The following is a 24,842-nucleotide window of genomic DNA, read 5'->3' on the forward strand; positions in this document are numbered from 1 at the left end:
TTCTTGTTTATCGGCATATAGCCGATACATGGAATTGGAATTGTCTCGTTACTGGTTTCGTTGTTTTAGTAAACGTTTCAGCTGCTTCCTGACTCACAGCTCCGTTATTACAAATATTCTCTGAAAGTCGATAAAAAAAAACTTTGCCTCTATTTAAATAAATGATCATCTGACTGTTTCTCCAGCTTACAATTTTGCATCTAGCACCTTAGCTAATTGGTTTTGGTGTACAGTAGATTCTACCCATATATACAGTTGAAGTCGGAAGTTTACTTACACTTAGAAGAACACTCGTTTTTCAACCACTCCACAAATTTCTTGTTTACAAACTATAGTTTTGGCAAGTCGATTAGGACATCTACTTTGTGAATGACACAAGCAATTTTCCAACAATTGTTTACAGACAGATTATTTCACTTATATTTCACTGTATCACAATTCCAGTGGGTCAGAAGTTTACATACACTAAATTGACTGTGCCTTTAAACAGCTTGGAAAATTCCAGAGTTGATGTCATGGCTTTAGAAGCTTCTGATAGGCTAATTGACATCATTTGAGTCAATTGGAGGTGTACTAGTGGATGTATTTCAAGGCCTACCTTCAAACGCACTGCCTCTTTGCTTGAAATCAAGGGAAAATCAAAAGAAATCAGCCAAGACGTCAGAAAAAAAATTGTAGACCTCCACAAGTCTGGTTCATCCTTTGGAGCAATTTCCAAACGCCTGAAGGTACCATGCTCATCTGTACAAACAATAGTATGCAAGTATAAACACAATGGGACCACGCAGCCGTCCTACCGCTCAGGAAGAGATGAACGTACTTTGGTGAGAAAATTGCAAATCAATCCCAGAACAACAGCAAATGACCTTGTGAAGATGCTGGAGGAAACAGGTACAAAAGTATCTATATCCACAGTAAAACAAGTCCTAATTCGACATAACATGAAAGGCCGCTCAGCAAGGAAGAAGCCACTGCTCCAAAACCGCCATTAAAAAAAGCCAGACTACGGTTTGCAACTGCACATGGGGACAAAGATCGTACTTTGGAGAAATGTCCTCTGGTCTGATGAAATAAAAATATAGCTGTTTGGCTGTAATGAATATCGTTATGTTTGGAGGAAAAAGGAGGAAGCTTGCAAGCCGAAGAACACCATCACAACCATGAAGCACGGGGGTGGCAACATCATGTTGTGGGGATGCTTTGCTGCAGGAGGGACTGGAGCACTTCACAAAATAGATGGCGTCATGAGGAGTAAAATTATGCGGATATATTGAAGCAACATCTCAAGACATCAGTCAGGAAGTTAAAGCTTGGTCGAAAATGGGTCTTCCAAATGGACAATGACCCCAAGCATACTTCCAAAGTTGTGGCAAAATGGCTTAAGGACAACCAATTCAAGTTATTGGAGTGGCCATCACAAAGCCCTGACCTCAATCCTATAGAAATGTTGTGGGCGGAACTCAAAAAGCGTGTGCAAGAAGTCCTACAAACCTGACTCCGTTACACCAGCTCTGTCGGAGGGAATGGGCCAATATTCACCCAACTTATTGTGGGAAGCTTGTGGAAGGCTCCCCAAAATGTTTGACCAAAGTTAAACCATTTAAAGGCAATGCTACCAAATACTAATTGAGTGTATGTAAACTTCTGACCCACTGGGAATGTGATGAAAGAAATAAAAGCTGAAATAAATCATTCTCTCAACTATTATTCAGACATTTCACATTCTTACAATAAAGTGGTGATCCTAACTGACCTAAAACAGGGAATCTTTACTAGGATTAAATGTCAGAAATTGTGAAAACTGAGTTTAAATGTACTGTATGTAAACTTCTGACTTCAACTGCCTATATATATATATATATATATATATATATGAATTACAAAGCTGTAAAACATTATCCTAAATATAACACTTCAACTTATCAAATAGCATTGGTTTAATAAAAGGATTTCAGCATGAAAACTCCTTTATATTTATATGCACTTCTATTTATTTTGTCAATGTCTATTGGAAATGTTTTATTTACTATGTCAATGTCTATTGGAAATGTTTTATTTACTATGTCAATGTCTATTGGAAATGTTTTATTTACTATGTCAATGTCTATTGGAAATGTTTTATTTACTATGTCAATGTCTATTGGAAATGTTTTATTTACTATGTCAATGTCTATTGGAAATGTTTTATTTACTATGTCAATGTCTATTGGAAATGTTTTATTTACTATGTCAATGTCTATTGGAAATGTTTTATTTACTATGTCAATGTCTATTGGAAATGTTGCAGAGTTGATTGTTCAGATGCTTTTTGAATGAGTTTGGCTATTTTCTCCTGATCCATGTAGTCTAGAAACTCATGGATAATATGGACACAGACACAATATATAAAAAAGTAAAACATTGTTTTTGTAATTACCAAAGTTACCATTTACTGACTGAATTCCTCTAACTTTGAAATACTGACTTCTTCTACATTGTGGCTAGATGGAGAATTAAAAGATAGACTCATCTCTGTGACAAATATATTTATAACTAAACCGAGAATTTATCTGATTTCTATGGGAGCAAATGAAACATAATGGGCGTAACAAGCAAGGAGGTGGGCAGAGCTCAGCACAAGCTAGTGAGAGCCTATTGGCGTTAGGGAACGCCTTCTCTGTAATGTGTTCGTGAGCAATCACTCAAAATTCTCCCTTGCAAACGACACCATTGTTTTGAAACTGACAAATGGTCAAGTCTACAAAACTTAGTGCACTCTGTTCATAAAATATTATAGTTTTGGGAACCGAAAACTGTATTGAGAATGGGCTTTTCTTCTACAGAAAATCAGCAGAATGCCTGCCTGGCTCCATCTCGCTCCCTACTATCACACGGCCAGCCACTGGGCTTCATATCCTTGCCATATTTGGTGGGGAGAGGAAATTCCAACCGGATTCTTCAGATTTATAAATCCGGTGACACATCAGGCTACTTGTTCCATCTGTGACGTAGGTGAGAAGTAAACAGCATAGTGGGTCAATTACCACAACTAAGAGCTGTGAAACACAAGCCTAAACTTCACTGTTTTGGTCCTGTACCTACCACAGTGGGAGCGAAGACTTGCATCTTGCTCCTCGCAATGGGCTTGTTCGACATTGCCTCCGACAGTGCAGGTCGACTGCCGACTGACTGATCTACAAATCACCTTGTATCATAAATAACAAATTATTATTATTTGTAGTTCAGTCAGTCAGCCACAATTTACCCATGATACATCACGGTTTTGATGCTCTCGAATATGGCTATCATCTGTGGTACTGCTATTATCTGTGGTGCTGCTCGCAGCACCGTAATTTAGCTGAGTCTTCCTTTAATGTAGCAGCTGGTTAGGAGAATGATCCTTGCTATCCGGTATACTTGGGACTTCCCAACTCAGACACTACCCCATTGAAGTTGAAATGTAAAATGGTTCAAGTAAGGGTTAGGTTTAGGGTAACGGTAGGGGTTAAGGTTAGGGTTTAGGGTAGTGGCATCCCAAGGATCATGGATAGCACTAACCTTAGGATAATTAAAGTAGCAGGTTAGGATAATTAGGAAAAGGTTTAAGCTTAGCTGAAATGCTGTACTCCATCTAGCCACAACAGTAGAAGCCATCAGTGCAGAGAAACCATCAGTATCGCCACACCAGTAGTTTTGCAAACCTATGCAGCAATGAATCAATGCCGTTTGATCCACAGTCACACAGTGTTAGCTTTTAGAATTTTTGCACAGTGATATCAGCACTCTGTGTGTCTCAAAAGGACAAGGTCCTACTGAGATTTGAACTCGCTGGATCATTTCACCATAGGACGCTAATCATTTCACCATAGGACGGGATGAAAACAGTTAAATAGGATTTTGCTTAGTGTAAAGGATGATCGCAGGAATATGCTATTTTCTGAATTAAGTAAACTACTGAACTGCTTGACATTTTAATTCACCAGAAAAGTATTACCTCTCAAAGTACAAACCAATGCTGTACAGTAGCTCAATAGCTATGGTAAGCTATAGAATAGAATAGAATAGAATAAAACTGTATTGTCCATCCAGGATGGACATTTTTCTTTGGCATCACCTTCATTACAGTACATTCTCACATCATGCACATTTAAACCAGTCAGTCCATCATGTTGCATACACTAACAACACTAACAACAACATTAATACATTCACTCACAACCGATCACTGTCTCAATTGCACTAGATAGATCAGTACATATACCGCTACAATTTACTTTGCATTTAGTAGTCCAACAGAACAAGGAACAAATTAATGTTTTAACACGTTCTTCTTGTCCATGGGCATTCTGAAGCTCCAGCCAGAGGGAAGCCTCTCAAACTGAGGGTGTAGAGGGTGGGAGGGGTCACCAACGACAGCCAGTGCCTTCTTTATGGTTGACTTGTGGAACAGAATGCTCAAATGTGCCTGTGGTCGACCAATTACTTTGCTGGCTGTGTTTACCTCACGCTCAGATTACCGTACTGTCATATTGAACGTGAGGATGCTCTCCACCAAGCTGCTGTATACCCTCTCCAGAACATCCTGGCTGACCCCAAACCCCTTTAATTTCCTGATTAAGAACAGGCGTTGGCTTGCTTTAAAAAAAATACTCTCTGCATTCTCTGTAAAACTCAGCTTGTTATCAATATGTGTCCCTAGGTATTTAAAACACTCATCCACCTCCACTGGTTGGACGTTCAGAGAGAGTGGTTGGGACATTGGTAAGCTGTTACCATTGATGATCAGCTCCTTTGTCTTTTCCACATTGATGTGGAAGGCACTTGACCAACATAATTCTTGAAGGTTGTTGGTCTGTTTAAAATAGCTGTCCCCATCTGACGTAGCATCTTTAAAAAGAGTCCTACCAGAGCCATGTCATCCACGTACTTAAAAAGGCTCACATTGTTTCCTCGGATCTTCATCTAGTTAGTGTAGATAGAGAACAACAACGGTGAAAGGACACACCCCTGTGTTCAGGGTCAGTTCATCAGAGAGGGCCACATTCATGAGGACCCTCTGTGGGCGATCAGATAAAAAGTGCTTGATCCAACCTGTGAGACCTCTGTTGACATTCTGGTCCAGTAGTCGTTTTCAGCTGTATGTGTATTTGCATTGTATTGAAAGCTGAACTAAAATCAATAAATAAAATGTGTGGATATGATTTTGCATATTAAAGGTGACTAGCCACCATGTTCACCAAGGTCAGGATAGCATCCTCAGTCCCCCTCTGTGCCTCATAGGTAAACTGTAATGGGTCCAGTTGATCTGCTATGGAAAGGGTAAGGTGCTTACTGACAACCCTTTCCATGCATTTGGCCGAAAGGGGCATGAGGGCAACAGGTCAGATGTCATTTGGGGATTTCTTAGGCACCGGTACAATGGCCAACACCTTCCAGGATTTTGGCACTGTACAGGTGCTCAGCAGGAGTTGAGAGAGTCGTTTGAGAACTCCCTTGAGCTGGTCGGCACAAACCTTCAGTACTTTGCCCCGTAGTCTGGGCCCGGTGCTTTGTGTGTCTTAATATTTGACGAGCATGAGGCCACCTCATTCTCTGTTATCTGGACAGGAGAGGATTTGTTTTACATTCATACATTCGTCTTTAAAATCAATGGTGTCAAATCTTCCATAAAACAGTTTAGGTCGTTTACAAAGGATGAACAGTCTGCCATATTATTGTTCTCTCTTTCTCTTCCCATCATTGCATTAAACCCTTCCCATGTTTGTCTTGGATTTTCTGTACAGAACCTCTGGGGGAATCAGGGGGGGGGGGGGATTTAGCCATTACCCCCACAGATCCAGAGATGACCAGGAGGTGTCCACATGCCTTAGCCTATGTTTGACATATTTCCTCTAGTTATCAGTTGTTGCCCATCCAGTACATCAAAACTACTATCCGTTTTTAAAAACTACTATCCGTTTTTAGGCCTGTGTAAGACAGGCAATTAGTGGTGTTGCCTACATCCACATTCCCTGAGTTGCAGATACAAACAGGGGGAGTTATTGTGGGTTTTAATCCTGCGAACACAACATCTCCTTAATCATTTAGGGGCTTTACACTACCAGTCAGATACTCTCCCCATTGTACTTTTGGAGGTCCTATGCATTTAATCAGCTGGGAAATGTTTCCTGGTTGTACGCTAGGAACCTTCTTCCACCTTGGCCATTTAGTCTCAATGGACCCACCCTACTTAAATTCTTTAGCTGCATCTGAACTATTACCTATTGTCTTATTGGATAATCCACCTTCCCATGCTTTCCCCCTAATGACAAACATCAGAATAGTATAATTGATGTATCTTTGTCAAACCCTGGTATTGTTCCTTTGCATAAAATGGAGTAATTAACATCCAAAATCATTCTTTCCAATTGGTACTACCTGGGTTCCCCACAAAAAGGTTGTGGAGGTGGTTTTCTGGAAAATCATTACCTGTGTGCCAGATGTGCTCCCCTTCCCCAATAATCCCATGAATGTCACTGCTTTCACCCATTTATTATTCTCCACATGCCCGTCCACAAAGGGAACGAGTAGGATTTGGAGAGCAATAAATACCCTGCATGTGTGTTTCCACGGTTGCGATTTTCTTGTTTCACAACCATAGTGTGTGTGTGTATGATGGTGTCCTTGACATCTGATGACTCTTCAGGTTCTGTGGCTGAACCTTCTGTTGGTTCTTCTGGCCTTTGGTCTTGGCCCTCTGGCTGTGGTCTCCCCCATATCTCCTCTGGTCCCTCCTCATCGGTGGATCTCAGCCTCCAAGCAGGAGGACACAGAACTAGCCATCTTGGCTGGTTCCATTTTCTTTTATGGACTCGTAGTTTCACTCAGTCTCCTATGCAGATGGTCAGAGCATCTGGATCCTCACCTGGGATTGGTTCCACTGCTTTCCTAGTGTAAGAGTTGAGAAAACTTACAACAGAAGTTAGTTCCTTCATGTACTCAAGATGGTCACACTGTGTCTCAGTTATGTCTATCTGTCGGTCAGTCATAGGTCTCACCCCTGGGGTGTTCATTGGTTGTCTTGTTAACATTTCATAAGGTGTACACCCAATACCTTTGTTAAGGCTGCTGCGCATTTTCATCGGGACAAGGGCAAGCATTTCACCCAGCTCATTTCTGTGGAATGGCAGGCTTATGCAAGCCCCCCTTTAATCATTTGATTAGCCCTCTGTAATCCCGTTACTCCACGGGTGATAGATGGACACAAACTTCTGGTCAACACCCATCATTTTGGCCATTTGGGCAAACACATCTCCTATGAGATGGGTCTCATTGTCTGCAGACAAAACCTCAGGCACTCCGAGCCTGAGTATAATTTCCCTGACTAGGAATTTTGCAACTGTTCGTGCAACGCAGTTGGTGGTAGGATTGTTCCACCCACCTGGTAAACATGTTAATTATCACCAGGCAGTATTTCTTTCTTTGTTTTTGTTCTATCATGTCTATGAAATCCATAGCAAGGTGGACAAAAGGTCATTTTGGAGTGGGGAACTTCCCTGGTTGCATTGGAGTTCCCTTTGCTATGTTATATAACAATGTCGCCCAGTGATAAATGAACAGGGTTTTTTATACGTGCTGATTCAAATTTTTGCAAAACCATTGGGCCAAAGTCTTCTCCACCTAAATTTTCTCCACCTAAATCTTCTCCTCCTTAAATCTTCTCCTCCTCCATATCCCCCCTTTGATGAATGGCTCAACTCCCTAAGCCAATTAGCAAATATTAAACATCATGGTTGATGGTAAACAGTGCATGCCACACAAAAGATGTAGCCATAAGCCAGACCTAGGACAGAGAGCACACCCTCTCTCCCTCCACACTTGGTGATTGAGAATATCAGCCTGCTGCTATTTATCAAGATCAGTAGTTTCAAATGACACAAATGACTAAAAATAGAATGCATGTGTGTGATAACGGGTAGCAGCCAATTTGGCCTCCTCATCAGCTATGATGTTACCAATTCTAGCATAATCACACCAACCTGTGTGTGCCTCAACCTTAACAATAGCCAATGTGTTCGGTTTTCACATAACTTCAATCAACTGTTCAACATAAGGTGTTCCTGTGGTATTAACAAACCCTCTTGCTTTCCAAACCCTACTAGCATATGCTGAGTTTGAGTAGAAAGTAAGGGCCTTCCCTTCCCCCAATTCACAAGCTGTGTTCAGAGCTAAGAAATCTGCCTGCTGCGCTGGTAAATGGTCTGGTAGGGGCCGTATAACCTCAATATCACCTTCCACATCTACTACAGCAAATCCTACATGTTTCTTCCCTGTGCTTTGATCTATATAGGCAGAACCATCAATGAACAGCACCATGTCAGAGTCAAGCAGAGGTTCATCAAACAAGTCTTTCCTGGGCTGTCCCAATGTCCCTGTTATTGTTACTGATGATTTGCTCAGAGAAGCCCAAACAACTTGTCCAGGTTTGCCTAAACAGGAACAGTGAGCTCTAATGTCTGTTAGAAATGGTAGGTCATGTCCATTAACAATAAGAGTAACCATTGGCTCTTCTCTTCCATCATTGAATTCATACTGAAGCAGGGGAGTCGGGCGCCTTCATTGTTGATTCTGAGGGAAATAAGAACCGTTGGTGTTCTGATTTCCCATTGGCCATGGCTGTCCTCTGTCATTAGCAAAGTTTCCTCTTCCTCTGCCAGGCCCAAAGTTTCCTCTGCCCCTGTTGTAACCTCTTCCTCTTTCATTTCCCCCACACTGCGAACTCACATGCCCCAACTGCCCACAGGTCCAGCATTGAGTGTTGTTCCATTCACGAAGGGCTCTGGCAGGGCCCACCTCCTCTTCCAGTCCATGTTTGTGGGTCACCATAATGCTGAGTGGTGAAAAGCACATACCCTGCAGGCACCAGGTTCACAGGTGTGACTAATGTGACTGTGGGGGAGCTGCAGGCTGTGGTTGTGGTGAGCCTGTAGAAACAACTTGAGCAGATGTCTAGGGTCTTCCAGTCTGTTCCTTTTTGTGGAGTGAGTTGGGGTGGTGAAGGAAACTCCCTCCATGAACTGTGCCTTGTTTTTTTTCTTTCATCCAATTCTATTGTTCTCATGTCACTTGTTGCTATTGATGTGTCATCCACCTCCTTCAGAGTCCCCTTGAGGATAATTGTGGTTGCTTCTCCATTTTCTTCTGTCAGTGGTATGAGAGGGTAGATCTGTGTATAGTCACCCAGGGGTCCTCTGGGTTGATTCCCATATGGCAGCGGGGCGGTGGGGTGTACTGCTGTTCTGCCTCTGTCCTGACACTTTTCTTTTCTTCTGCACTCTATTGTTTCTTCCAGCTTTAGTTTGGTCACGGTAGCCTTGTTCATAAAGATCTGTCCCTCCAGCATCATCATTCCCATTACAGTTTCTGATACAAGGGCACTTCTCTTCATGCCCTTCTCCTTGTCCATTCTTCCTGTCTGAATTATCTCCTTGACTAAATCCATCCTAGTCTTGTTGAATGAACCAGCCATTGGATATCTATGTTCTCCTGCCATCTCTGTCCAGGCATGCCATTTCTTAAAAGTGAACGTAAATTCCACAGCAGGAAACTTGTTTAGCATATATTCAGTAGGCGTGACAGGCTTCATTGCTCCTATCGCCTCATTCTGGACTGACTGCGCCATGGTGCTCCGGCTTTTTATTTAGATAGTCTGCATGTAATGTGTTTTCCAATTTCTATAGGCTTATTCTAAAGTGGGTGTAATATGTATGAATATGCCTAGATAAATTCTTCTCTATCTCCTTTCAGTGTGTGTTAAAAAACTGTGGGTGACACTGTAATCATAATTCTACTCTCACTTAATCTAGGTTATAGTAAATGGTTCTACTAAACTCAAATATATTTCACACACGGGCCTCACATAGACAACCACATGCTAGACATCAATTCCTAATATTATATCTTAAGGGTGTAGAGTAACAGTAATATATTATTCACCAGTGTCCCCTGGTGATAGCGTCACAAAGTCATTTTCTATGGAAATCTCTACAGAACTCAACTTCCTTGTAATAGTTTTACTGGTATACAAGGGTTGTAAATTTCCTACACTATCCTAAGGTAGAAAAGTGTCACTAACAAATATGTTTAACCTTTTATTCAAATACCTTCTGTCCTACTCCTAACTTTTTATTCCACCATTGGGCCATTACTGTCACGTCCTGACCTTAGTTCCTTTTTTATGTCTCTGTTTTAGTTTGGTCAGGGTGTGAGTTGGGGTGGGCATTCTATGTTTTGCATTCTATGTTTTGTATTTCTGTGTTGGGCCTGGTATGGTTCCCAATCAGAGGCAGCTGTCGATCATTGTCTCTGATTGAGAACCATACTTAGGCGGCCTGTTTTTCCACTATGGGTTGTGGTTAGTTGTTTTCTGTTTTGTGTTTCTGCACCTGACAGGACTGTTTCGTTTTCGTTCATTCTCTTTGTTATTTTGTTTAGTGTTTCTGTTCCTAAAAGATAACATGAACACTTACCACGCTGCGCCTTGGTCCTCTTCTCCTTCTCCCAACGACAATCGTTACAATTACCTAATAAAAAGCCATTTACAGGCCTTTGCGGACATGGTGAGCGTCAGTTAGGTTTTATTTGACAGTCAGCCGTGTGATGATAATGGTGTAGGTGCCCTATGTTAGCCTTTCCTACCTATTATCTAACTTGCAATAATGTCAGTGGGTGTTGTATCAGTTTGAACTCTATTTCATCCACTGTCTTCTCATATGTCCCTAAAACACAACCTCCTCTCCACAATTCCACTTAAAAGGCTCCTTAACCATCCTTCTACAAGTAGTTACAGGTCGAATTTCAACTAATACAAAATATGTTGAGGGTATTACTAGTTCTTCAGGGTGTAGGGTAATAAATATTTTATAGGTATTATCTTTATCAAACCTGCCTTTTCTTAAAAAATGACAGAACTCCTTCCTGCCGCCCTCACTTACACTATTCCGATTGAATGCCTTTATCTATATATTGTTCCTCATCCTCCTCTTTATCAAAAATCCACTTACACCGACTCTCAGTCCTCAGACCAAATAACAAATTCTCGATTTGTTTATCTCCCCACCCACTGCGCATTTCACTCACACCAAACAAACACATAAGGACAGACAATATATTATTTATATCATCCAGGTGCCCCATAGGTTATCGCCTGTGTCAGAACTGTTCTCTCAGATACAGCTTCTGTCCCTAATTAAACAACTTATCTCATGTGTCCCATAGGTTATCGCCTGTTTCAGAACTTTCACGCTAGATACAGCTTCTGCTCCTACCTACTCTTGAGTACCCTTCCGGAAGATACCCCAGCACCCCAACGTGCAACTAGGCGAGCTACTGTTTTTAATACATATAACATATAACACACATTGACATACAACAATTACCACACATTCATTGACTTATACATGCACATTTTAGGTTCCTTTGTTTTCATAATTACAAGAAGGAGGCGGGCGGCACTTTTACATACCAGCGAAACACTGAACACCCACTTCTTTTAAATTACCCACTTCGATAAAACAGATGTCTGCTTACCTTACAATTTGGTGATCAGAGAAGGGGATTCAGGTTCCGTCCAGTAGTGTTGCACTCACTCCCCCCTGGCAAATGTTGTTTCCGTTTTTCTGTGCACCGTTTTATTTACTTAACAAATTAAGAACACTCGAAATGTGCACTTATAACTCAGAACAATTTTTTTTAATCAAAATACAGCTGTAGACAGAAGTCAAACATCAAACATTATACATACAACTGATGTCTCTCCTGAGTTCTGCAAAATAGGAAAAGTCCCATGTTCTTTTATTAAGCCCGAAGTCCAGCCCTAGTGATGTCACTGCATATGTCATTACCTTCTACTCATCAGACCAAACCCATGTATACACAGCTATACAAACTTGCAAGAGAGATACAATAGTTCCAGTGTTTTCTAAGTGCTCAGCAGTAAATATCCACTCCCCAAGTTGATTTATAGGGGTATGTCTGACTAGTCTCTTACCCTATTTCCCTGCAGGGTTCTATGTTTATCTTTGAGTTTTTTTTCTCACATACTGTTTATAAGAGGCAGAGACTAGAAAAGAGCTGTGAAACTATTTTAAACCTTAAAAACCTTAAAAACCTAAAGGCACAACCTAGATTCGAGCCAATGTATAAACATCCGGTGAAATTGCAGAGCGCGAAATTCAAATGACAGAAATATAAATATTTAACATTCATGAAAATACAAGTATTATGCATCAAAATAAAGCTTAACTTCTTGTTAATCCAGCCGCTGTGTCAGATTTCAAGAAGGCTTTATGGCGAAAGCACACCATGCGATTATCTAAGGACAGTGCCCCGCATACAAAAGCATGAAAAACATTTTTTAACCAGGCAGGTGTGACACGAAAGTCAGAAATAGCGTTATAATAAATGCCTTACCTTTGAGGATCTTCTTCTGTTGGCACTCCAAAAGGGCCCAGTTACATCACAAATGGTCCTTTTGTTCAATAAAGTCCTTCTTAATATCCATAAAACTCAGTTTAGCTAGTGTGCTTCATTCAATAATCCACCGGTTTCCCTCCTTCAAAATGCATACAAAATTAATCCCAAACGTTACCAATAAACTTATCCAAATAAGTCAAACAACGTTTATAAACAAACCTCAGCTACCCCAATACGTAAATAAATGATCAAATTTAAGACAGAGAATAGTATGTTCATTACCGGAGATAAATAACAAAGAACCCGCTTTCATCCACGCGCATGGAAACACTACAGCCAAAATGGGAGCCACTTAGAAAAACTACTACTTCTAGCTAATTTTTCCAAAAACCAGCCTGAAACTCTTTCTAAAGACTGTTGACATCTAGTGGAAGCCCTAGGAACTGCAATCTGGGAGGACTTCGCCTCATAAGACACATGAAAGCCATTGGAAACAGTGGTAGGCTGAATATTTTTGGGGGATGGTTTGTCTTCGGGATTTCGCCTGCCATATCAGTTCTGTTATACTCACAAACGTTTTAACAGTTTTAGAAACTTTAGAGTGTTTTCTTTCCAAATCTACAAATTACATGCATATCCTAGCTTCTGGGCCTGAGTAACAGGCAGTTTACTTTGTGCACGCCTTTCATCCGGACGTGAAAATACTGCCCCCTACCCAAGAGAGGTTAAGTAGTTGAACATGTTATTACTCCAACCTTGTGAAAGTGACAAACTGACATGTTTTCATTTTCGTCAAAATCAAATTTATATCGAAGGAATGCCTTTGATTTGATGGCCTGCATATACGCAGTTCGGCGCGAGACGACCGTTAGAGGTACACACTGAAGACAGAAGAAAGAGAGTTGAGCAGATGAGCTTCCACATTTTTCAGCATGTTTATACAAAAATATAGATTTAGAGTGAGATAAACTTGGATTTTTTTGGGCATAACCACTCCAAATCAAAACTCCAAACCCACAATCTGATTTTGGACAAAATTACATGGAATGATTCCTTCTACCAAAGATACTCATTTCCAAGCTATACAGCAAATGCTCTAGCAAACAAACAACAGAAACCTGAAAACACCATCCAACCTGGAACTGAGTGAGTGTCATGTTTAGTCTGAATCTACTTTTAAAACAAAGAAGAAAAATACATTACAATTATATATTTTATAAGGATTGGATGCTAAGTTAAGGCTACCAAGCTTGCTTGGACAGAACATATCTGACTGCAGCTTCAATTAGCACTGAGGTGTGAAGTGAAAGGTGTCAAAGCCCTTGAGCCCAACAATGGCAGAAGAGTTTCACAGCCTACCCCACCCAAATGCAGAGGCATTTGAAGCCCCCTCCTGCTATTCAGAGGTCATTACAATACAGTACACTCTGGAATAAAAAATGATAAGGCACGAAAAAAGTACAAAAAGAAGCAGACACTTTTTGCTGACTATTATACAAATGGGAACATAAGCAACTTAATCGCCACACAGACCATCCCCTGGCATGGCGCAGTGCTATATTATTAACACACTACCCCCCTGTTAAGAGGGGGGTGTTAGCGATGGGTGGAAACTCAGTATATACTCAGTAACGAGGACTCTGACAAAGCCCATGTCAACTTGTACAAGTCTGGAACAGTAATGGTACAGGGCAACCCCAAACAGTTTCAGCTGGACTTTCACATAATCAAAGAGATAGCTCAGCAGGATAAGCTCTCATTTGAAAAATATACTCCCACCCCGAGCGTGTCAGACCAGACCTCTTCAATATCCAACGCCACAGACGAGCAAACCCACGCAGAAAGTCAACCTCCCAGCACAGAGTACTACTCCCTCCTTGAAATGAAGGATAAATTAACCCAGCTGGAGGTACGGCAGGTGAAGCTGGATCAGCATGTGAACACACTCCAGTCAGAACAAAAAAATAGTCCAGCTCAACAACACCCCCTCAAACAGCCCTGGAGAGCTGGAGGTGGAGAGAGACATATCTTCACTCTGGACTGTGGTGAGACAACATCAACTGGAGAAAGAGCAGGAGCAGTAGAAGAACAGAGCACTAGAGGAGAAGGTGAGAATGATGACGTGTGACAGAGAACAACCAATTAGAGAGCTGGCCACCCTCGCAGAGAAGCCAGTAGAACAGCTCACCACAGACCCTGACCAAAGTCTCGACACCACAGCAGAACAGTCCACCCCAGACCCTGACCATAGCCTCGACATCACAGCAGGACAGACAAATGAAGAACCCCAAGCCTGGGGGATCCAACCCCCTCTGAGCAGCCCCCCCCCCCCCCCCCCCCACACACACACCCACTGAGGACATACACAAGCCACAGATTGTAATACTTTTGGACTCAAATGGGAAATATATACAAGAAAATACACTTTTTCCCAAACACACAGTGTCTAAACTCTGGTGTCCAAAAACCCAGCGCACCTTAGACCTCCTGTCTCAGGACAGAAGGTCGAGGGTCACCCAGAACCAACTAGGGTCACCCAGCCACATAATAATACACACAGCTACAAACGACCCAAGAACACAGGAAAGGCTGGCCACAGCACTCAAGGGAGTGATTGCAAAAGCTTATTTTACTTTCCCCAATGCACAAGTGGTTATCTCACAATCACAGTCTACTTGAAAAGAGCAATACTCAATCATGACGCATCAAAGCCAAAGGAACTAAATAATAATAAGAAATGCTAGAGATGAAAGGAAAGTAGTTTGGAAACCTACAAAAAAACAATTAGGCAACAACAAATTGAATCCCTGGACAAAACAGATGTTTTTATTTCGGTTTTATTTACTGCAGTGTCTATTAATTATCCAAACGCCATTTTCCCACTCTACAGTATATTGCTATAGAATTTTCCCAAATACCTTTGTATACATCATTCTATGAATTTATGAAAACGTGTAAATGACCACATCTAAAATGTCTATAATGGGTTTTTTTTTAACAGTGATTTTCTTGTTGCTAAAATGCTGTCAGTGCCACTTCAATGTTCCTTCACATGACTGTTACCACCATGATAAAAAGGGGCATGAAGAAAGCCCCACAACGTTATGTTTTTCTAAGTAGTGATAACGTTCAGGAGCAGGCGATGTTGAAAAATGTATCTTTCGACATGTACTTTTCTTAAATCTAGTTTTGTAATTGACAAAAAAACACAGACAAGAAAATTGCAAATGTGTGGGGCGGTAAGAAACAAATGAACAAACTTAAGTCTATTGTGTGTACTTGCAATGCGAGCAGTACATCATGCACACCGGTGGTGGAAGATAAAGGACACTGGACAGTTCTGCAGGCCGCCCCGCAGGTCATTCAACTGGGCCTTTTAAATGCAAGATCCATGAACAACAAAGGCTTACTTCTGAATGACATCATCAGTGATACATGTTGAGAATTTCTCTGCCTCACTGAGCCTTGGTATCAGCCCAATGAATACATATCAAATCAAATGTTATTGGTCATGTCACGCCCTGGCCTTAGTATTCTGTGTTTTCGGTAGTATTTTGGTGAGGCCAGGGTGTGACATGGGGATTTATGTGGTTTGTTTTGTCTGGGGTTGTTTGTAGTTATGGGATTGTGGTTAGAGTAGTACTCTAGGTAAGACTATGGTTTCCTAGAGTGGTTCTCAATCAGAGGCAGGTGTTTATCGTTGTCTCTGATTGGGAACCATATTTAGGCAGCCATATTCTTTAGGTCTCTTGTGGGTGATTGTTCCTGTCTTTGTTTGTGGCACAAGATAGGACTGTTTTGGTTTTGTCACGTTTCTTGTTTTGTAGATCGTTGTATTTTCATCTTTATTAAGGATGTACAAAACTAACCACGCTGCATTTTGGTCTGCCTCTCTTTCACCAGAAGAAAACTGTTAGAGGTCACGTACACATATTTTGCAAATTTTATTGTGGGTAAGTCAAAATACTTATGTTCCTAGCTCCAACAGTGCAGTAATATCTAACAAAACAACACACGCAAATACAAAAATAAATATAGAAGTATTAGAACAAGTAATGTCAGTCTGGAATTTACATTTATATGTATGATGGTGCGTATGGAAATTATTGACAGTATATGAGTAGAAAAGATGTGTACCGCAGTAATCATATAGGATGAGCATTGAATAGAATAGTTTTTATATTTGAAGTTGGTAAAACAGTATGTAAACATTGACCAATGTTCAATGAGTATGTACAGTACCGTCTTGACAGAGATGGCCAGTTTACAGAGGAGTATAGAGTGCAGTGATGTGTCCTATAAGGAGCATTGGTGTCCAATCTGATGGCTGAATGGTAAGGAACATTTAACCACCCGAGAGCACCCTTACCTGCCAATCTATAAATTACGTCTCTAATCTAGCATGGGTAGGATGGTCATCTGAATCAAGGTTAATTTGGCAGCTGGGGTGAGAGGAATGACTACAATAGAGGAAATCAAGTCTCTGGGGAGGGGCCAGCTGAGTATATGACTATCATCCACATATAAATGGATGAGAGAGCTTCCTACTGCCTGAGCTATGTTGTTGACGTAAATTGAGAAGAACGTAGGACCTAGGATCGATCCTTACAGTACTCCCATGGTGACAGGCATTGGCTTTACAAAGTGCTCTCTTTGAGAGAGGTAGTCAGCAAACCAGGCCAAAGACCCCTCAGAGACACCAATGCTCCTTAGCTGACCCACAAGAATAGAATGGTCTACCCTGTCAAAAGCCTTGGCCAAGTCAATAGAAATAGCAGCACAACATTGCTTAGAATCAATATCAGTGGTGACATCATTTAGAACCTTTTAAGGTTGTAGTGACACATCCATAACCTGAGCGGAAACCAGATTGCATACCAAAGATAATACTATAGACATCAAGAAATCCCGTCAGTTGATTATTGACAACATTTTCCAACACTTTTAATAAACAGGGAAAGATAGAAATTGGCCTGTAACAGTTAGGATTAGCTTGATCTCCCCCTTTAAATCAAATATGCACTGTGGCTGCCTTCCAAGCACTGGGAAACTTCCCAGAGGAAAGACAGGCTTGGCGATGATAGGTGCTGGGAAGGATCTAAACCATCTGACCCAGATGTTGTTTTGGGGTCAAGTTAAAGGAGCTCTTTTAGCACCACAGACTCAGTGACTGCCTGCAGGGAGAAGCTGTGTACTGGGGCAGGAGCATCAGGGCTAGTTGCATTAGAAGGGCTGGGATAGAGGAAGTATTGGACAGGCAAGGAGGCATGGCTGAGTAAAATAGGAATTCTGACTTAGTGAAGTGGTGACTAAAACTTGTTGGGGATAGGGGGCAGTATTTTCTCTTTGGATGAATTGTGTACCCATAGTGAACTGCATCCTACTCTGGCCTAGATTGCTAATATATGCATATTATTATTATTACTACTATTGGATAGAAAACACTATGAAGTTTCTAAAACTGTTTGAATTATGTCTGTGAGTATAACAGAACTCATAGGGCAGGCAATCTTCCAAACAAGAAGTGAAATTCTGAATGTGGGTCAAATTTGACATCATCGCTCCTTCCCTTCCAAATAATATATGGATATGTTAGCACTTCCTACGCCTTCCACTAGATGTCCTCATTCAGTAGAACGTGGAATGGAGCCTCTGGTGTGAACTTTGACCGAATGGGAGGGGAAATAGTCACTGTCTTAGTAGAATGCAATTTCCCTGTGGTGCATTTGTCTGTTGATGTCACAGTTGTTCCATTTGGCTGCAGATGAAAATGTATGATCATGTTGGACCGTTATTGGATATATATAAAAATAACATCCTGAAGATTGATTCTCTACTTAGTTTGACCAGTTTATTCGACCTGGAATTATTCTTTTTGAAGTTTTCGTCCGAGTTCTCCTGGACAAGCTTCACACTCTCTTTGGATAATTCATTCCAATCATTTAAAAGTTAACAGCAGGTATTTTGCATGTAAAAAACTGATATTTGAAAATAAAAGAAACCTTAACTTGACAACAAATGAGATATTGGTAAAACAAACTAACAGTTAAAACTAAGTAAATATTAATAATATATGAATAACTTCAATAAATTGGTCTCTAGGGGCAAATACCCCCCAAACACCCATGACATGGCCTTGCATGGATACGTTACATAACATTTAAACACTTCAAAACAAATAGACTCTTGGGTTTAGACCCAAAGAGCGAGAACTGCTCCTTAAAGTAAAACACTTTGGCCTTCCGTAGAGCCTGAGTGTGCTTATTTCTAATTTACCCGAACGAAAGCCAGTCAGCCTGAGTATTTATGTGCCAAGCCTTTCGGAAAAACAAAGTAATATACACAAATAAAATATTTTATTATTTCATAGTCATTTCCTATTCTTCTGAGGTCTACCCAATGTGGACCTGACAGAGACAATGGAATGTTTTGGCATGTTCACTATTTTTGGCTTTGGAATTCCCATTAAAAAGCTCTAAAATCATTGTAACGCCATTATTTCATAATACATTTGATGTTTGTTTTTTTAAGTAATCAAAGCTGAAATCCGTGATTCTTTTTTAATAATCTAACAAAAACTGTTCCGACCTCAAAACACGAATCACTCAGCACTACCATACACTGGACATTGTCTGTACCACAAATGTGGATCTCGTCAAATTGAAAAGAAATGTGTCGGGGCTGTCCAACCATAAACTCATCACCCTTACCTACCCACACAGCCCAAGAAACGCTCCATTCAATTTAGGAGTCTGAAAACAATAAAACACTGCCCAGCTTACTGAATACATCTCCTACCTGAAAGCAACTGGGTGTCGTCTAGAACGACATTATAAGGAAACTGGGCTAACTGTACATGCACAGATGTATGAGCAACGTCAGCAAGAACACAAACAGGCCATAAAACCAGCTCCTACATCCTACCACTCCCAACTGATCAGCAACGGCAGTGGTAACTACCTGTGAGCAAGCTCCTCCAACCTGTGAACAATTCTGCTATCTCAGCCTCACCAGAACGGTTCAAACCCGGTGGTTGAGCTACCCAGTCCTACGCTCCCTTAGTCAAGGTTCTCCACCTTCACCACAGTGACTGCAACTGAAATAACCAAGCTGGTTAGGATAATGAGCCCCACGACTTGCTCACATGACCCCATCCCCAACTCCCTTGTCAAGACTTGCTTACCTGCTCTGGAGCCTTTCTTCACAGAAATGATCAAGAAGTCCCTCATCACTGGATCTGTCTCTTCTCAGCTCAAACTGTCTGCAGTCACACCAATACTTACAAAGCCGGGATCTGAATCTGACAACCTCCAGAACTATAGGCCTATCTCCAACCTGCTCTTCCTGAGTAAGCTCCTCGTACATGCTGTTTCTAGCCAAAACCACGCAACCTACTTGAGCCTTTCCAGTCGGGGTTCAGAGCTAGACACAGCACTGAGACTGCCCTGGTGAGGGTCACCAATGACCTCCACATAAATGCTGACTCTGGGGCTGCCAGCATCCTCATACTGCTGGACCTCAGTGCAGCATTCGACACGGTCAGCCATGGCATACTGAAATTTGGGTCACGTGCAGCAACACTGCTTCTCCACCTGAAATCCCTGATCAAACTGCTGTGAAGAACTAGGATACCTCCTGCGCTCGACTTGTTGTTTCCAAAGTTGCATTTTGTTTTATTTTTATTTTGTTCATAAATGTTTGTCAACACCTTCCACCAACTAGCTAGCTAAATTGCAATGGAGCCCGCTTAGCCTGGAATAGCTAATGACATTTTCCAGCACTGTAGAAGCTGTTTATTACGTTCTTGTCCGGGTCAATATTGACAATCCGGAGTTCCAATGGGGCAATTGTTTGCTTGTGGAGGATTACAGGAATGTGCGAATTTATGTGGAAAACGCAAGTGGGAACTTTCTCGTTCTGAACGCCGCTCGTACCTGAGATGTATCCCCGCCTTGTCATTTGTCCGAATGCCCTGTGCTACCTGGAACTTGCATGCCAAGGAAGTCATCTCTATCTACTTCTCCTCCATCTTGTAGTGGATTAGACTGAGAACAGCAAGAGGATTGTTCCAATTAGCACTGGTCACAAGTTGTGGAAACCGAAGGCAGCAGCTTGCTGCAAAGCAGACTGGAGTGTCTGCGAGAGGTTTGGAGCAGATTGACACTGGAATAGCTTTGTTGCACTGGTACCTGATCTACCTGCACCTTCATCGCTGGGACTGCTTTTGTCTGCGACGGTTGTGCTGACTCCAACTACAATGCCTCCAGCAGCGGCTTTGTCATCGAGTTCGGATGCCTTTCTGTCTGGATCTGAGGGGGCATTGCCTGCTGTGGGAGGTCTGGACCTATCGCCGGCAGCAGAGGGTGTATGCTATCCTGCTTCTCATAAGCCGTTGTATTTGGCAGTTCAATGGTGAGAAATGTCTCAGTCTCTAGAGAAAAAACGTTGTGCTATCCAGGAGCACGAGTACAGGACATCAACAAGCTGCTCCCTAACATTATAAACCTGCATCAGGACTTCAATAAGCTGCTCCCTAACATTATAAACCTGCATCAGGACATCAACAAGCTGCTCCCAAACTTGAATATTGAATATATCATACTGTAGATCATGTGGGCTTCAATGGCATTATGAAAGGCAGCTCAGAACTGCTGAAGATGGATTTTAAAGAACTGATTGGTGTGAGAGATGAGATGAGATGGTGTGAAATGCTTGACAATATATGAGAGAAATATTTTCTGGGTGATTTAAATATTGACTTTCATCAAGAAAAAGCTTCAAACTGTAACTAGTGCCTGCAACCTGGTTCCGGTTATCAGTCAACCTACCTGGGTAGTTACAAATTAAATCATCAACATGTATTGATCACATCTTACTAATTCAGCAGATATTTGATTTAAAGCAGTATCCAAATCCATAGGATGTAGTGATCACAATATAGTAGCCATATCTAGGAAATCCAAAGTTCCAAAGGCTGGGCCTAATATAGTGTATACATTTTGTAGTGATTCCTATGTTGTAAAGAGTATTTGTCTGTGGTGTGTAATGAGGCGCAACCAGACGCTGTACTTGACACATTTACTGAAATTGCTTATTCCAGTTACTAATAAGCATGCACCCATTAGGAAATGACTGTAAAAACTTAAATCCCTGTGGATTTATGAGGAATTGAACAATTGTATGGTTGAAATGGATGAGGCAAAAAGGAATGGTAAATAAGTCTGGCTGCACAACTGATTGGCAAACGTACTGCAAATTGAGAAATCATGTGACTAAATTTAATAAAAAGAAGAACCAACTATACTCTGGAACAAAGATATATGAGAATGAAAGTCTTTGGAGCTCCTTAAATGAAATTTGTCATTCATTACAAAACCCATGGATATTGCCATTTTTTTTTCATTGGCAAGATTAGCTAATTTAAGCATGACATGCCAACAACAAACTCTGACACAACACATTCAAGTATAACTGATCAAATTCTGAAACACAAGCATTGTAATTTTGAATTCCGCAAAGTGAGTGTGGAAGAAGTGAAAATATTATTGTTTATCAACAAAGACAGGGCTAAACAGGCTACAATATGTCCGTAACTTTGCTGCATGTGTTCTCATCCAGACCTCCCCCAGCGAGCACATGACTCCAGTGCTGTTGAACCCCCACTGGCTCCCCATATGCTCACGCATCGACTACAACTCTGGACCCAACAAAAAGGCAAACTGCTCATTTGGTCGAAAATGAGTTAATGTCATTTTTGCAACATTAGATGCTTAATCATGTGGACATGTATCCTGCCTCCATTGTATTGTGTTTTGGAGAAGATGTGGGGTCACGTTAGCAGTAACTGCATAAAGTTACTGTGAAACCAAGGTAAATAAAATATATTTTTCTCAGTTCCACGCTATGAGAAGTTACTGCCTTTTTGCTTGGTAGGGCAGTGTATCTGTCTGACCTCTGTCTACCCCCCTGCCCCACACGCACCCTTTGCTCCTCTAGGTCTGTCTCCCTTCAGCAGCCCCGCAACAGACTAAAAACTATGGGTGACAGGGCTTTCAGTTGCGCTGCTTCGCCGCTGTAGAACACACTTCCAGACACAATTAGGGCTGCAGAATCTCTGTCCTCGTTGAAGGCACAGCTCAAGATTGTGCTATTCAGAAAAGCTTTCAAGGACCCCTGCCAATTATGTTCTCCTGTCCTGGCGATACCTGTATATAGCTTTAATTGTTGTCTGTGTTTTGGATTGTTTTTATTATTTTATATATTTTTGGGGCACCTTGGGTGTGAGAAAAGCTCTTTATAAATGAAATGAATGATTATTTATTAAAATAGGCCTACTGTTCACCTGTTTCTGTAATAAATAAAAAATAATACTACCACGAGCAGTGCAATGGATGCATGCCATTCATCATGGATAATTAACATTGGTTTCTGCAGGCGTATTTAACCAGTACAATGGCATAAATACTATAAACTCAAAGCTTCATGTTTGAAGTGAGGTGTGAAAGTGATTGAATCCATTATTCATCATCCCTATTCCCTCTCAAGGAAATGTGTGCACACACAAGTGCCATTGCTCCTTTATTTGGCAAGCATTTCCGTAGACAATGTAAATATTATATCAGCTTTGAAGCAAACGTTAGCAATGGGAGAGAACAGAACTCAAACAGAAAACATCTAGTGTTTCCCTTATGGATTTATCTTAATAAATCATTTCCCCTTACATAAGGGAATTGCTAAAGGGTGTTGCATAGAGCCCCACAAATGTTTTAAGTAAGGGTATACTTAAGGGCTTTTATGGTAGTTTGAAGGCATGTATGCCTTGACTGAACAGCTCATCAAAAAGATTGCAAAATAATTATTCTACATTCAAGACAGGAGAAACAAATTGATTCAGAAGATAATGAAACACTTTCATTTTAGTTGTTTTTTATTATAGCATGTCAAGCTAACTTACAGAAGGTAGCTAGCTAGCTTTGTAGCCGTATTGTGCACAATTATGTATATATTGATTGTGCACCTTCTATTGTTTAGCTGAAGTAACAGAGCTAGCTGGTTGATGTTTTCCTTCTGCAAAATGGACAGAGGAAAGCAACATTAATCTCCACAAATGCTGTTTACATTGATATCCATACTGAATGAAGCACATAAGGGACTGCATGGACACCCTTAACATTTTCACCTTAAAATATTTAGTGTAACTGACTTTAAGTTAAGGAAACTTGAAGGAAAACGATAAGGGGAAAATGTACTTAAATTGTTTTATGGAACCAGGCCCTGGGCATTATAAATGTATGCATACTTCTCTCCATAATGAGGCTGGCGTTATATGTAGTAAGTTAAGGTGGCCACATTTCTGAAATTAAAACCAGTTCCAGTTTGGCAGTCTATATATAATTAAAATATCCAATGTTATTATCTATGAAATAAAAAAGGGTGACTATTCCAGTTTCATGTATTTAGTCTAATGGGCACACAGAGAACAACTATATTACAGAAACACTACAGACAAGACAGAACTGTCCAATCTGAACAGCCATTCAGTGGTCCTGGTAGTCTGGGTAGACTTAAGAGCAGAAGAGAACATGAGCAAAACTGAAAAAACAGACAATAGTATGTGTGAAATACTTAACAACATAATAAAGAAATAAGACGATGATGTGATTGGTATAAGTATATTATGTAGTTACATTCTTCTGAGAAATATACAGATTAGATTGGTATCTTCAGGATTGCTCTGTCTTTGGCTAGCTTCTCCATGAACTCCTGGCAGGGGAGGTTGAAGTTTGTCTTCACAATAAGCATGGCCTTGATGGTAGGAACAGTGAAATTATTTGCTGCTGTCCAAATATCATTCATTTGGGAGAACACTCTCTCGACTGGCGCATTACTTCCAGGTAAGCACATGACAACAGATGCTAATCTAGCCAGGTTAGTGTGTAGGATGTCATTCACTTTGAAGTCGGTAACCATCGTGCTCCATCTCTGAGCGGTTTCTCAGATGTTTTCCATTCTTCAAGCGATCCCCCCCTTTAGGAACTCTTGCAGGCCAGTAACCTCGTCAAACAATGCATCCTCATTGATGGTCACATTGGGGCATTTTTCGTGCAGTGTGCCTGCTGCCTTCTGGATCTCTTCACGCTGAGGTTGACTTTTTAAAAGGAGACAATGTAAATATTTTAGATCTGTGTGCTTTCCCCATGCTTGCAAGTAGTTCGCAGCCATAGTGAAGAATGATTGGGATGTTTTGAGAAAGCTCTCTTTAGACATTGCTCCATTTCCCTCTAGCGCTCTCAGAAGTCCTCTGACCAAAACTGTAATGAAGTTGTCATCACATCTTGCAGTCAATTTTGCCTCAATGTTTCTCAGAATTGCAGCGGACTCAACAACAGAGCGGTCCTGCCATTCAAGCA

At 41.1% G+C, this 24,842-nt stretch overlaps 1 long non-coding RNA gene across 1 annotated transcript; it reads left to right on the forward strand.

Annotated features, from left to right (window-relative positions):
- The first annotated feature begins 16,181 nt into the window (after nucleotides 1–16,181).
- Nucleotides 16,182–22,889, forward strand: LOC116357013 (uncharacterized). Its single transcript, XR_004205313.1, has 3 exons — nucleotides 16,182–16,385; nucleotides 22,051–22,302; nucleotides 22,429–22,889. It is a non-coding gene; the product is annotated as an uncharacterized LOC116357013 (long non-coding RNA).
- The last annotated feature ends 1,953 nt before the right edge of the window (nucleotides 22,890–24,842 follow it).

Source organism: Oncorhynchus kisutch, linkage group LG24 (assembly GCF_002021735.2).
Source record: "Oncorhynchus kisutch isolate 150728-3 linkage group LG24, Okis_V2, whole genome shotgun sequence".
Taxonomy (NCBI): domain Eukaryota; kingdom Metazoa; phylum Chordata; class Actinopteri; order Salmoniformes; family Salmonidae; genus Oncorhynchus; species Oncorhynchus kisutch.